This window comes from Grus americana, chromosome Z (genome assembly GCF_028858705.1).
Source record: "Grus americana isolate bGruAme1 chromosome Z, bGruAme1.mat, whole genome shotgun sequence".
Lineage (NCBI taxonomy): Eukaryota > Metazoa > Chordata > Aves > Gruiformes > Gruidae > Grus > Grus americana.
Window position 1 is genome coordinate 50,517,901 of NC_072891.1, and position 14,170 is coordinate 50,532,070.

General features: G+C 37.4%; 1 protein-coding gene across 3 annotated transcripts in view; it reads right to left on the bottom strand.

Annotated features, from left to right (window-relative positions):
* AUH (AU RNA binding methylglutaconyl-CoA hydratase) overlaps positions 1 to 14,170 on the bottom strand; it is a 123,541-nt gene that overhangs the window by 101,561 nt on the left and 7,810 nt on the right. The window lies entirely within an intron of this gene.

Sequence of the window (14,170 nt, forward strand, 5' to 3'; positions counted from 1 at the left end):
GAGACTATTCTAGACCTAAATTTCTTACATCCTACAAAACTCTGCTGCTTCACTATTAACCTAAACTACCAACATTAAGTTGGAGAACATTGTAGACAACTACATATCTGCACCTTCTTATCATTAAATAGCTTTTTGGGGACTGTATTTTGTCTAAAACAGGCAGGATCTGACTAAGAGTAACAGCATTTCTTTTACCTATCTTTTCAATTTCTTCTGGTGTAAAACAATAAAAGAGTTGCCTGATCTGTATAAACAGAAGCACACATATATTTCTATTTATTAAAACATACATATAGGATCAGCACTTAAATAGGAAAAAAAAATTTTACACAGAGAAAATGATCTGAAGAGAAATTTCAGAATTTCTTCATTTTCGTATTACCTATATTACTTTTACAAAGGAAAACAGTTTGAAAAGTATATATTACCCGCAGCAGGGGGGTTGGAACTAGATGATCTTTAAGGTCCCTTCGAACCCAAACCATTCTATGATTCTATAAAACAAATGTCCACTGACTGCATATAAAAGAACTAAACTACACACAAGATTCATATCATTTTCATTATGGCCAGGTCTCCATCTCTTCCTATGTCACTGCATGAACATATTATAACTGTGAATATATAAGCAACTCCATGCTATATTTATGTGGATTCAGTTATTTTGTTCTCCTCTAGCTTTCAAGAGCGGTACATTCAATTTAGATGCTGAAAAAAAATACATTTTACTGCAGTAAACCTACAACAAAGGTGTCCTTAAAGGAAACCAATGTAAAGGTAAAGACAAGAGAAGAAAATGTAAAAATTAATTATTGGAAGTTTTTCTTCATATTTGTGGCAACTAGCACACATATAAATAGTTGCATCATGGGTTATTCTACGCCATTTATAGAAGGAAGCAGATATGAAACTATCTGTTGTAAATTGTCTTAAGATGAAAATGCCATAGATTCAGATATGTCTAAATACCTCTGCTACATGATCATTTTATTCTTTTCAAGAGCAAGTGGAAAATAATTCTTTACCATGCAATAACTATTTTTGCCATGTGTTGCGCACATGTATTCTATTTCCAGCACACATTACCACCAGGCACATGAGAGCAGATTATTTTTGCCAGCAGGTTTTCTCAGCTACGGATATAAATGGCAAAGCAGGCTCAGTTCCCTCACCAATAAAGAAATCAGGTGCCATAGGCACTGAGTATACCAGAGCAAAAGGTTAGTTAGCTCATACAGTGCACCGTGACAACCTACCTCAGAGAACTGTGAAGAAAACCAGCAGCCTTTCTTCACAAATCAAGATGTCAAATACCCACAGACAGCACATGAGTATTTCAAGTGGAGGTGACCACTCAATTTGACTTAATACTTATGGAAGAGATCTGGATTTTACATACCACAGTGGAAAGTCAAATATTCAGAGGTACATAATAGGACTTAATTCTTAAGTGGCTCATCTAAGCACAAATGCATCTACCAGTGCTGTCCTGAGTAGCACAGGCCTAGCCAAGAGTTATCCTTACCGACATAGTATTAACAAGGCTAATCAATACTCTGTATCTTTCTATTAAAGTGATCTTCACCTGGTTTTAGCCACTTTAAAACCACAGTTATATGGAGCATAGACGAGTGAGTGTAACATCCAACAAAAGAATGGATCCATATGCCTGCCCTGAAACTGTAGCAAAAGCTCCAGCCAGCATATGAAACTAGCTTGCAGCTTTTGAGAAGATGTAGGACAGTCTATGACAGACATGGAATTTACACATAATAAAGATTTGATTGCTTTCTTTTAAGTAGGATTTGAAGATGATGAAAAGAGTGAGAACTACATGAACTAAAATCGTGACCCTCCATCATAATCATGTTAAAATGGGTCTGGTATCATGCTGGAGTCAATCAAATTGCTCAACACCCCTACTGACTTCCTATCATCACCAAACCATGAACAACTGGATATTACTAAAGGACAGAATTCTGTCTAATAAAGTCCTTTGTGTTTTCTGTGCAATAAATAAAATTCCATCTCAAAATATGCAAATATGCAATATGGGAATCAAAAATGTATTATTACAGAGATGTACAAGCAGTTTGGAAACACAGATTAAGTTCCTGAATTGTCTTAATGCAGGTTAGGACACTAACCCAGCTTTCAAGAGATCTGAAAAAAATAAATTAAATGTCTTCACTCTTACATAGAACTTTCTCTCTATCCCAAGATTTGAAATGAAAGACTTAAAGCAAAAGCACATTGTTGATGCAGGCCTATAAAGAAAGACAGCCAAACAACATTTTGTAATTTAGGAATATATCTCAAACTGGTAATCTAATACCTAATACTCTAAGGCACTGCAATTCCAGACTCCAGTAAAAAACTGCAACTGTCCACAGGTAAAGCCGTGAGAACAATAATCCTCATAAGGCATCTCTCAAAGTTTGTGCAAACTGCCAGCCATGAAGGGCTAGAAGTACAGAAAGAATCTTTTTCCAAAACCTGGGTTTCTACCCGAATAGCACTAAAGATACTTTTGGATTAAAAATAGCTCAAAAGCACCTCCTTAAATACTGAGTTCTTAGTTACAGTTCACCATGTCACTGTGAAAATACAGTGGGGAAAAAAGAATAACCCTCTAGGGCTGCAACACCTGTTGGAACAGGCTTAAAGTGACTTCAAGCATCCCACTAGCAGAGTTAAAAAAGAGTATGGTAACATTATAGTAATATTGGTATTCATTATCATATAGGACATTTTTGGAGCTACCCCAGCTACTGACTCAAGATTTCACTGCTGTTGTCATACAAAACTATAATTTTGTACTGGGTTTCAGTCTGGCTGGCAGGTAAGCCCCCACCCAGTCACTTGCTCACTCCTTACCAGCAAGATGGAGAAGAGAAATGGAAGAGCAAAAGAAAGGGGGGGGGGGGGGGGGGGGGCAGGAACAACCCCTGGGTTAAGATAAAGGCAGTTTAATAAGTGCAGAGGGGAAAAAAAAGAAGAAAAGAAATGATGCAAAAGCAATCATCCACCAAACCAATGCCTCACCAGTCCCAAGCAAAGTTTACTTTGGAAAAACAACTCCCCATTTTCACTGCTGAGCATGACATCCTATGTTATGGAATATTCCCTTGCTCAACTCAAGTCTGCTGTGCCAGCTGTGTCCCCTCCCAGCTCCTGCCCACCTTCAGCTGACTCACTGGCAGAGGGGACCTTGATGCTGTGCAAGGACTGTTCAGTGACAGCTAAAACACTAGTATCTTATCAACACTGTTTTGGTCACCAATCTAAAACACAGCACCATCAAGGCTGCTATAAAGAAAATTAACGCCATCCCAGCCATAACCAGTACAAGTTTGTAAGATAAGACCACTAATACTCAAAGCATTTGTTAGGATATAGATCAAGCACAGGTGAAACAACCCAAATACTTCAAAATACCTACAGAGAGCTACAGAAAGCTGATACATAAAATGATATCGGAGGACAAACCTGAAATGCCCTGTGACTTCGAAGAGCCTAAAAATACCAGTGAAGGCCACATAGATATTCCTGTAGCTTTAGATATTAAATCAACAGTTATCTAGCTCTAATACACCTGCAAGAAGCTACACAGCCTATAGCTTGCTTGAAGATGACAAATTACATCATACTAAGGATTTTCCTGAACATGAGAATCTCATGCATACCAAGAAGACTTTGCTCACTTCCACAGAAACAAAGACTGTTCAGATACAGCATCCTGTCCAGGAGTGTACCCTACCAAATCTAAGATTTCAGCAGTGCTGAATCTTGCAGTCCCCAGACTTTGATACACACACAGACACCAGAACTGGTCTGGTGATGGTTATGCAAGTCTCCAGTTAAGTCTGTTTTATTATGGTCAAGTTCATCTGCGCATCTCTATGTTACACACGTAGGTAATTATAAAAATTTCTTACATGCTGTCATGTGCACCGATAGTCATCCAATTACAAGCTTCAATGATACAGAATAGAAAAGGGGAAGAAAAAAAAAAAAGTGTGATACATTTAAGTGAGTAGCTGTACATGAAGTTTAACACAACTCCCAAGCAGTCTTAAGCAGTGCCACAAGGACTACATTCCAAAAGACAAATCCAACTGTAACAAGCACGTGAAATGCAGGAAGTCATTTACACAGGTAACCTAGAAAAAATGGGTTTGTATAAATCTGATAGAAATACTATAGAACACATTTTTAAAACCAAAATTAAATCTATTGCAGTTGCAGTAGATACATAATATAGCTACTGAAGATGCACTTCCAATCCATACAAGCTCAAATAAGCCAGTTACATCACCAAAGACATCTGTGGATCAAACCTTAGAAAAGCATACTAAAAAAAGATGACAAATACAGAACAAACTATTTCTGATTATTCTCTAAATATTGAAATAAAAATCTGGGTATATTTTATATCCAGAAAGCAGAGTCTCTTTATAAGAGGAACTGGGAAAACAAATTGTCAGACCACCTAAGGACATCCACTACAGAACATCATTTTCCCAACACAAAATGTTCTGCATCCATCTGGTATCTTTTCCATTTTAATTTAGTCTATTCTGGTAAAATCCACTCCAGAAAAGACTTCACTATTTGAAAATTCATTATAACACTTTAAGTAAGGTCTGCATGTGCATTTCATTATTCTAGGTACTCAAGTGAGGTGCTTTTCACTGCTTCATAATCATGTTGACAAGATGTCACTTTCATTTAAATTCTGGGACACACTTGAAGATACTTTTCAACAGCTCCTGCTTGTGTCAAGTTTGCACTCCAAGTCACTACCAATTTTTACTCAAGAAACTCTGTATTATTTCTGTAACCATCCAAAAGATATTGAGCATTGTGTCAAACATCTCACAAAACTGCAGAAGTTTTCCAACTGTTCAGGATCCTATTTAATTTGCCTATTCACAAGCTATATGGTTATATTTATTCGCATTAATAAAACAGCATTCAGTCATTTGGTTATAAAAGTCTTGGCTCTAAAGTTACGCTCAAAGCCTCTATTTTCCATTTAAAAAAAAAACCCAAGCCGCACTTCCAAAATTTTCACTTAACTTAGTATAAACTAGATGTAGGAAGGGAACTCAAAATGGCTAAGTGTATCCTTCGGATGTTTGTCTCCCTAGGTTTTCTGTAAAGCTAGTCAAAAGAGAGGGTACCCTACAGAACAACTCAGGCTGCCATACACAAGAATCCAAACAAATACATTTCTCTTTTCACCAGTATATCTATGCTTTGTGACTACTTCTCCAGAACATAATAACAAATTACTTAGTAACTAATATTAAATTTAATAATTTTAAGCATTCAATTTGATCAATTTTTACCACCCATTTATGACAGTTTTTTCAAGGGCTTTGGGAAAGTCATGCCTGTTTCCTGTTACCCTCCTCTGGTTAAACTGAAGAACTAACCAAATTCCACTCTCTCAGAAATATATTTTACCTAGAATTTAACAGGGGTTTTTTGGTGGTTTTTACTGAAAAAAATTATTTCCAGAAAACATCACATTCATTGTATGCATTTGTTCTAATGGTTAAAAGCCTAAGACAATTCATTAAAGTATTTAAATAGAATAATTTTAAAAAACAGGGGGTTTTTTTAATCAGCAGTTAAAACTTACCACAACCTCACTGTGTTCTCCAACAGCCAAATACACGCTTTAATTCTGCTTTTATACTTTCCAGCACACGTAAGTCAGCTTAATGACACCAAGTATAGTACAGCCCTGCGTTGCTCAAATCTAGTTCTAAAGACAGATATCCATCACATAAAATAGCCCCATACTTTAAATAACTGAAGTAGGTGTTGGTTTGTAGCTCCATGTGATTGCATTACAGAGTGCAGCCTTAGTAAGTCTTACACTAGTAAAGCATTAGCTTGACCATTTGTTTTAATTCACTGTTCACAAAAACATTGATTCTGCTTGGCAAGAATCACCGTGTAACTAGAGGACCAATTCAAAGAGATTTAGTTTTCAGGTAAATCTTAAGTAATGGCATGTTTCTCAAGTCCAGGATGGCTTCAGTTCTAATAGGGAAGGAGAAGAAAGAATGCTTGTTGGGATCAATTAATTTTACATTTTACATTTCCATTTTTGAATCAGATGTCACCAGCCACACAAGAGAAGGAATGGTCAGATGTTCTGTTTCATCAGCTTTAAAAGGCAAATCTCAAAATTACATCAATCAAGGAAAAATACTGCTAAAAATATGACTCTCTAGCTGGCTTTCATAATTTATCTTTCACTAATAGCCTGATCTTAAATTTGTTATTCATCAGCTTTGTGCTCACAAATCACAGTAAGCTACAGTCTACAGCTCATTCAAGACCAAAAAAGGAAGAAAAATTGCACAGAAATATCCACAAGTAGCATCCCAGCTGAATACAACCAATTATCAGAAACTTTTTTTTTTTTTTTAAAGTTTTATGCTGTGGCAATATTAGCTGTGAATAAAGTTGTCTCTACTTCCACTAGAGTCTATGAAAAACTTTGATACAGGAGAAAAGTACAGTGTGGTTGGCAGTACTTTCAATTCAAATAGTCTTCCATCAGTGGAAGAATGGAGTCTCTCTTAGAAATATAATGTTTTTATAAATTGTTCCTTCCACTAAAGGAGTAACTAAACTAAGGTTGTCATTAGAGAAATTAAAAACTAGAGGAGAGTGACACACAATATTTCATAGACAAGTGTTTAGAGCACACAATGTAGGAAGAGAGAGACATCTAAACATGTCCAGTACAAACCTGATGACAGGAATCTTGCATCTCAAGTAAGGGATGGAATAAAGAACCAAGCAGCTACAGATTTAGTCTCTTCTGTTGAATTTCATCCACTTTAGCTTCTGTACAGTACTAATTACACAGTACTTGTCACTACTCACTCAAATGGAAAGAAAGCTTCCCGACTACTTTTATTTAGCTCATTTTTTACAAAAGTTCCTCTGAGACTTTGTATGACCAGTCCATTCTCAATTTCATAGTTCTTCAAGAATAAAGGTTTTGCCTCAGTCTTATTTTGGAAAATCCGTAATAACTGGATGTGGTGAATTAACTTAGGCTGGCTACCAGCTGCCCACCAAGCCGCTCTCTCACTTTCCCTCCTCAGTAAGACAGGGGAGAAAATACAATGAAAAGCCCCCAGGTTGTGGTAAGGACAGGGAGATCTCTCACTTGTTACCATCATGGGCAAAACAGACTCAACTTCGTAAAGATAAATTTAATTTATTGCCAATTAAAAATAGAGTTGGATAGATATAAAACTAAAAATATCTTCCCCTACCTTACTTCCTTTCCTGGCTCAACCTCACTACTAACTCTTCTACCTCTTACCCTGCTGCTGAGCAGTGCAGGGGGTGATGGGGAATGGGGGTTGCAGCAAGACCATTCCACTTCAGCTCTGCACTCCTTCCTCCTCACCTTTCCCCTGCTCCAGCATAGGGTTCCTTCCATGGGATATAGTCCTTCACTAACTGTTGTAATGTGGGTCCTTCCCATGGGCCACACTTCTTCAAGAACTACTTCAGCATGAGTCCTTTCCATGGAGTACAGTTCTTCAGAAACAGACTGTTCCAATGTGGGTCCCCCGTTGGCTGCACCTGCCCAAAAATCTGCTCCTGCACAGACTACTCTCCACAGGCTCTTGCCAGGAGGCTGCTCCTGAGAGGGCTCTTCGAGGGCTGCAGCTTCCTTCAGGGCATGTCCACCTGCTCCAGCGTCGGGTTCTCCACGGGCTGCAGTGTGGATATCTGCTCCAGAGTGGTCCTCCATGGGCTGCAGGGGGACAGCCTGCCTCACATGGTCTTCTCCATGGGCTGCAGGGGAATCTCTGCTCTGGTGCCTGGAGCACCTCCTATACCTCCTCTTTCACTGACCTTGGTGTCTGCAGGGCTGTTTCACATTTTTTCTCACTCTTCTCTCTCACAGCTTCTCTACATGGATTTTTACCATTTCTTAAATATGTTTTCATAGAGGTGCCACCAGCATTGCTGACAGGCTCAGCTTTGGGCAGCCATGGGTCTGTTCTGTAGCTTGTTGGAGCTCACTGTGTCCAATACAGGGACAGCTCCTGGTCTCTTCTCACAGAGGCTACCCCTCTCCTACCAAAACCTTGCCATGTAAACCCAATACACTGGTTTAAAAACTCCATTCTCAACTACAGAATAATTTTAAGAAAGCTCCATATATGAAAAAAATCCCACCTTTCCTAAAATTTTCTCAAGTCAGGCACTGTAATCAGCAATGAGAAGGCAGACAAGTGATTCTTAGCTCAAAGTATCATAACTGATTAGAGCTGATTTAAAGACCACACTGGTGTTGACAATTCCACCCATTCCTTGTGCCTGCCTCCTCAACAGGAAAGTACATGGTTATATTATCATATTTTTATTGAAAAACTTCCTGGAAACCTCCCATTTGTATTTTTTCTGCAGCTAAAAGGTGTATGTATATTTATCTATTTTTGCAGCACAAACTAAGCTTGCAGCTATTTACTGTGCCACCATGTGCTGCATTAACTACAAGTAATTTTTATTTGCTAATTTCCCAGTACCTTGTTCTACAATTAGCCACAAGGTTAAGGTAAACATGGGCAGAGTAAAATGTATCAAATAACACACTGAACTCATCTGAACTACACTGCAACACTAGAATCATGTAAGTGATTAATTAGGAACACACCAGCTCTGCTGTCCTTAAGGCTGAGAACAAGCTTTTGTTTAAGATGAACTTTTCTAGCTCTCAGAAACCCACAGTCATTCCAATTTCTTCTGAAATTCAGTGTGCCTCCTCAGGGTAGAAGGCAGGGTAGCATTTGGAGTTATCTGACGGAGGTACTTCCAAAAGAAAGACATTTAAACCAGTTTCTCTTATTCGGAATTTTTCTGTATAGACTAGGGGATCAAACCACAATCCTAACTGCAATCTTTATTGGCTCAGTTGTTCAACACGTGCTCTAGAAAATCATGACAGCTATCAGTTCTTTCAGAAAAACAACATCAGAAACAAAATTAAGAAGTAAAATAACCGATGTCCGACAAATGCAAGCCATAGACTCCAAACTCAACAGATTGATTGATATGCACACACTCACAAAACGTAGCTGTCACACGGCTGACCAACTTGCTGGATTTCACGTAACTCATGTTGCTCTACGGGAAATGGAACTTTAATTGAATCTAGTGGTCTACAAGCAGCCAGCACTAGTTTGAATCTGAACCTTAGTGAAAGTCTGGAATAAAAACAAGAGGAAGGAACCTAGCTATAATCTACCTCTGAAGACATTTATTTTGGGGAATGAAATGTATGTACAGCAACAAAAATATTCAAAAGACACTAAAATATTTTCATGTGTGATCTGAATCCTCAGACAGGATCAGTGGGGTAATACATGAACTTTTTTCTCAGTTCCTGTGCAGGAGCTGGAATCTGGGGGACCAAAATATGCTCTGGGAAAATATACCCTCTCTCCTTGCTTGCTTAACAGAGACTGCAGGGGAAAAGAGGACTACACTCACAGTAATACTTCCCTACTACTCTTGCTAGTTCTACAAAAATAAGAGTAGATCAAGTATTTGAGAGCTATTATACAACTCCTCTCCTCCTCCACATCAAAACCTCATAAAGGAGGAAGTCTTCAAGGATCTGCTCTACCAGACTTGTCTACTTCATAAATTTCTGCCAGAAAAACTACACCAGCTGGAAATTGCAGCCGGGAACCACACACCACACAGCCAATTCAGCTGTGCTGGAAACAAAATTCTGATGTAGACAAGTTATGCCAACAGGAAAAGTATTTGTGCTGGCTTTACTCACACCACAGACCCAAACGATGAATTTTTGCTGGCAGAAAGATTACTTCTGCTTTTCCAAGAAGGGGGCTTTATTGGCCAAGCTGAAGTGACTTTTAGGGCAAAGCGGTTTGAAGAGCTCCAATATCAAAATTTTTCCAAACTGTCTTGAAAGCTGGTTACAACAAAAAAAATAAGTTAACTATCCATATTGTGATAGGTCTCAAAGATTTCTGAAAGAAGGTCTCCAAAGAACAACACTTTTTTTAAAATCTATCAACTAAAAATTGCCCCAAAACTTGCTTTCTTTGTGTGCATGCATATACAAAGCAAGTAATTCATCAATCTCACAACTTCTATTTCAATTAGTGCAGTTCACTTTGTAGAAGCAATAGTGAAGAGCTTGTTCTTAATAATTACCCTCTAAACACAGTCACCAAAAAAAAATCTCAATAAATTAGAGGTTCTTGCCCCTGAAAGCTTTCCTTCTAACTCTCCCATGCAAAAAGAAATCCCCGAGTGGTCTGTTCCTCTAGGGAATCATAGCATTTCATTCTCCTCTCATACAAGATGGCAGAGTTTTTCTGCATAACGGAGGATGGATGGATGCAGGGAAACTGACAAGAACTCACATGTGGACTTTTAGGAAAGAAATCTCTGACAGGACTGTGACAGTCAGAGTTAAGCAACTGTCCTCATTGGCCAGGCACCAGAAGAAGGAAAATAAAACAGTAACTACTCTGAACTGTAAAACAGTAGCATGGGGTTTTATTTAGTAGTATGAGCTGTAAGCTGAATCAATGGACTATGGGCCAATAAGTTATTGCCTGAGACAAACACATGAGGAGTAATTTTTTTTTAAAACACATAGAAATGCCTTCTTGACAGAACATAAAAAGAGAGCTGGAGGACCATGACAGTCCTAGGGGAAACAATAGTACAAAGAACAGCACGTTGAAAGGGGGAAAGAAAGGAATATAAAAGGAGTCTGTTTCTTTAATTAATATAATCATCAACAAATAAAACTGTTTAAAAAGAAAATAATATTACCTGATCTCAAACATGCATAGTTTGTCATTGCAAAATATAACATAATCTCCACTTCACATCACCAAACATACAGACAAGAGTGAGAGAGAAAAAAAAAAGAGAAACAAAAGAAAGGAGAAGACTTGGAATCACGCAGCAGGCTTCAGCTTGCCAAAACAACATTTCCAAATGCAAAATTCTGTAATAACTGAAAGTTCTATAAATATTATTTTGCCTTTTATTCAAAGTCTTAGGAAACTGAACAATAAAAGCTTTAAGGTGCAATATTAGCCTGTTCAACTCTTCGGACCACAAATATTACTGAACACTACCTGAAAACCAAAAAATAGCTTTTAGGGAATGTGTTTTATTTGTACCTTCTTTCAGACATCATGTAGTTAAGATCAGAAGAAGCTGTAAGATTGTCTCCAGAATACACTGCCACTCCAAAATAAGGTTTTGCAACAACTTGCAGACAGTTCTTCCTCCATTCCTCACAGTACCATATCTCCCAACAGTACTGTGTACACACTTAATTTCCAGAAATGTTCTGAAGATGAAAAATAGTGAAAATCTCCTCACAAAACTACCTGAGCAATATCACTAATACACATGTTAAAACTACATTACTAATGAAAAATGAAGCTATTCAAACTGCCTATGTAAATGTAATTCAGTTCCTTGTGTGAACACAGCATAGCTCTTAATTACTTGATTACAGACCTTTTACCCACAGGACACCTGCCTTATCCCATGCACAGACAGTGCCTTCCTCCAGGATGGAACACTGCCAGGAAATAATGCAGCCAAGCTCTTCTTTGACTTCTAGGTGTCCCTTTTGATGAGCACTAAAGCATCAATGAGGAACCTTCTGCACCCATGGATGTATAGAGCATAAGAAAGAAGATACAAAGAAAACAGTAGTAAAAGATTCAAAGTGAATCTTTATGCAGAAATGAAAGAACATGATTGCTGGCACATCTCTATGAACTTTTACACAATTCCTTTTTTTTTCCCCTCCCATTTCACCATGTGAAAATGCCATAATTTGGACTCATGCTCAAATCCCCAGCAGTCATCAACAGAGTTTAAATCTTTTAATCACCCACACTGTCATTTTGTGAAAAACAGTTGGATGTCATGTTTTGTGGACTAGCCCTTAGAAGGAAACAAGACACTTGGCTTGTGGCTTTCAAAGATTTTTGTTGATAGCTGAGGAATGGCAAGATTTAAGGATCTTGGATTTCATTCCACACATAAAAGAGAATTACATTCTAGGCCAAAGTTTCTCAATCTGTGGTCTGTAAAACATCAGATGGTTGTCCAAAAAATCATCATAAAAAATGTATTTTTAAAACCATACATTCCCACACATGCAAGCAAGAAAACATAATTGAGAAAATACAAAAAATAAAGCAAACATTCAAAGTTTAGCCTAATTGAATTGCACTATGATGCATAAGAATATGTGGCAACATTTCACAAGATGATCCTTTCATTTTTTAAGGAAATTAAGTGTTCTTGAAACAACACATTGTCCTTTAAGTTTGAAAACACTTTTTTCTGTTCTACTGAATTTCCCGAGTAAGTCCCCTCCAGAAAATGCCTTGTTACATCCAATATGTTCCTCCCTTCATCCTACTTCCCTAAGCCATTACCTGTTTTCTCCATGTCCCCCTATGCTTTCTCTAGTTTCATTCTCTTTACAGACACCCCTTAAAGTCATCTCTAGAGGCAACCCTTCCAGCCACTGAGCTCTTTCATTGACAAACCCTGCCTCAAGGCTTCTGGTTCACCCTGAATTTCAGTTACCACTGTCAAAACATCCTTTATTTCAGTGGTTCAGCTGCAGGAGTTTCCTTTCTTAGAACCCTCCTTTTGCTTGTCTTTTTTTTTTTTCCCCAATAATAGACACCTGGTCCACATACCCTATCTCTACTCCCTGGTTTAAGGTCCAGATATAGCTATCCAGCCATAGTCTTTCACACTGCTCTTTTCAGGGCTAATTTTCCTTCCTAATGTTCACTCATAAACATCCTTGCATCTTGTCTACAGTCAGCTGTGTGTATACATACTCCAAGTTGTGGGGTTTTTTAGCCTACATTAAATCTTAATACCAAAACAGCTCTGCAAAGTCGGCCAACAAAGAATACTGGAGAAGTAACTGGAGCTTGTAAATACAATACCAATAGCATCCCTGAGATCCTCTCCCTCAAAATTAGTATTTCTGTTCTCATATTTCCTATATAACACTACCATAAAATTCATGGATGTTAAATAAAAAAAAAGTTTTAAAAAAATAAAACAGTTGATAACAAATCTCAACTAATGGCCAGCTTTTTATTTTATATGAACTACATAACACCTAATTTGAAACCCCAGTTGCATGTGTTGTTCTGATGCTGCGTTCTTCATCAGTTTAAAAACCACAGCTTTTAAAACTTGTTGTTTTAAACCAAGATACAACCTTTAAATTAAATATACTGATCAATACATGCATACTTAACCTATTTATATGTATTACTAAATGCTGAATCGATTACTCCCTTTTTTCAAGACAATTCTTTTTACAAGCCTTGTAAGTAACAAACTGTATCTGGATGAAAACAGACTTGTTAAAAGCAATGAAAAAGAATTTTAAACTCAACTAAAAGTACTTAGGTATGTTACATATGGAAAAACTGGAAAAACTATTTTGCATTTAAAACTGAATTAATTATGTTATGTATGGCTAGCAAGGTTAATGACTGCATATACGATCAGAAAAGAAAGACTTCAGAACTGATCTGCGTCTCTTTCCTGACAGTTCTATTTGTGTATTAGAAAGAAGAAACTGATTTACTTCTGTTTTCAGTTTCAAATGGATTTAAATTAGATTTGAACAAAATAACAACTGGATGGGACATCTGAAAATAAGGAGACTATTCACAAAAGACATGGGTCCTTCAATTGATTTTGACATGCCGACAAATTCTCTTTCTTAGTGTTTGGTAGTTGAGAGCTTTTGTTTTCCTGAGCACTTTGATAGGACACATGTACTGCTTGATATATGTGGGTTGAGGTGTTGCTTTTGGGGGCTTTGGGGTTTTTTTTATTTGAGAATACATTTAGTCTGCAGTAACAGTCATGGTCATAATTAATTTTAATTTTAAGTATGTTTCTTTAATTAAAAGTTAATGTGTTTAAAATATGGTTTTGATACGGCTTTCTACACATCCTCTTTATATGGCCTCTAGTATCATTTGGTCCTCATTCTGATGTACATGTAAGACTTTCTAGGACCTCAATTAAATAATTTTCCACCACCATGAATAATTTATTA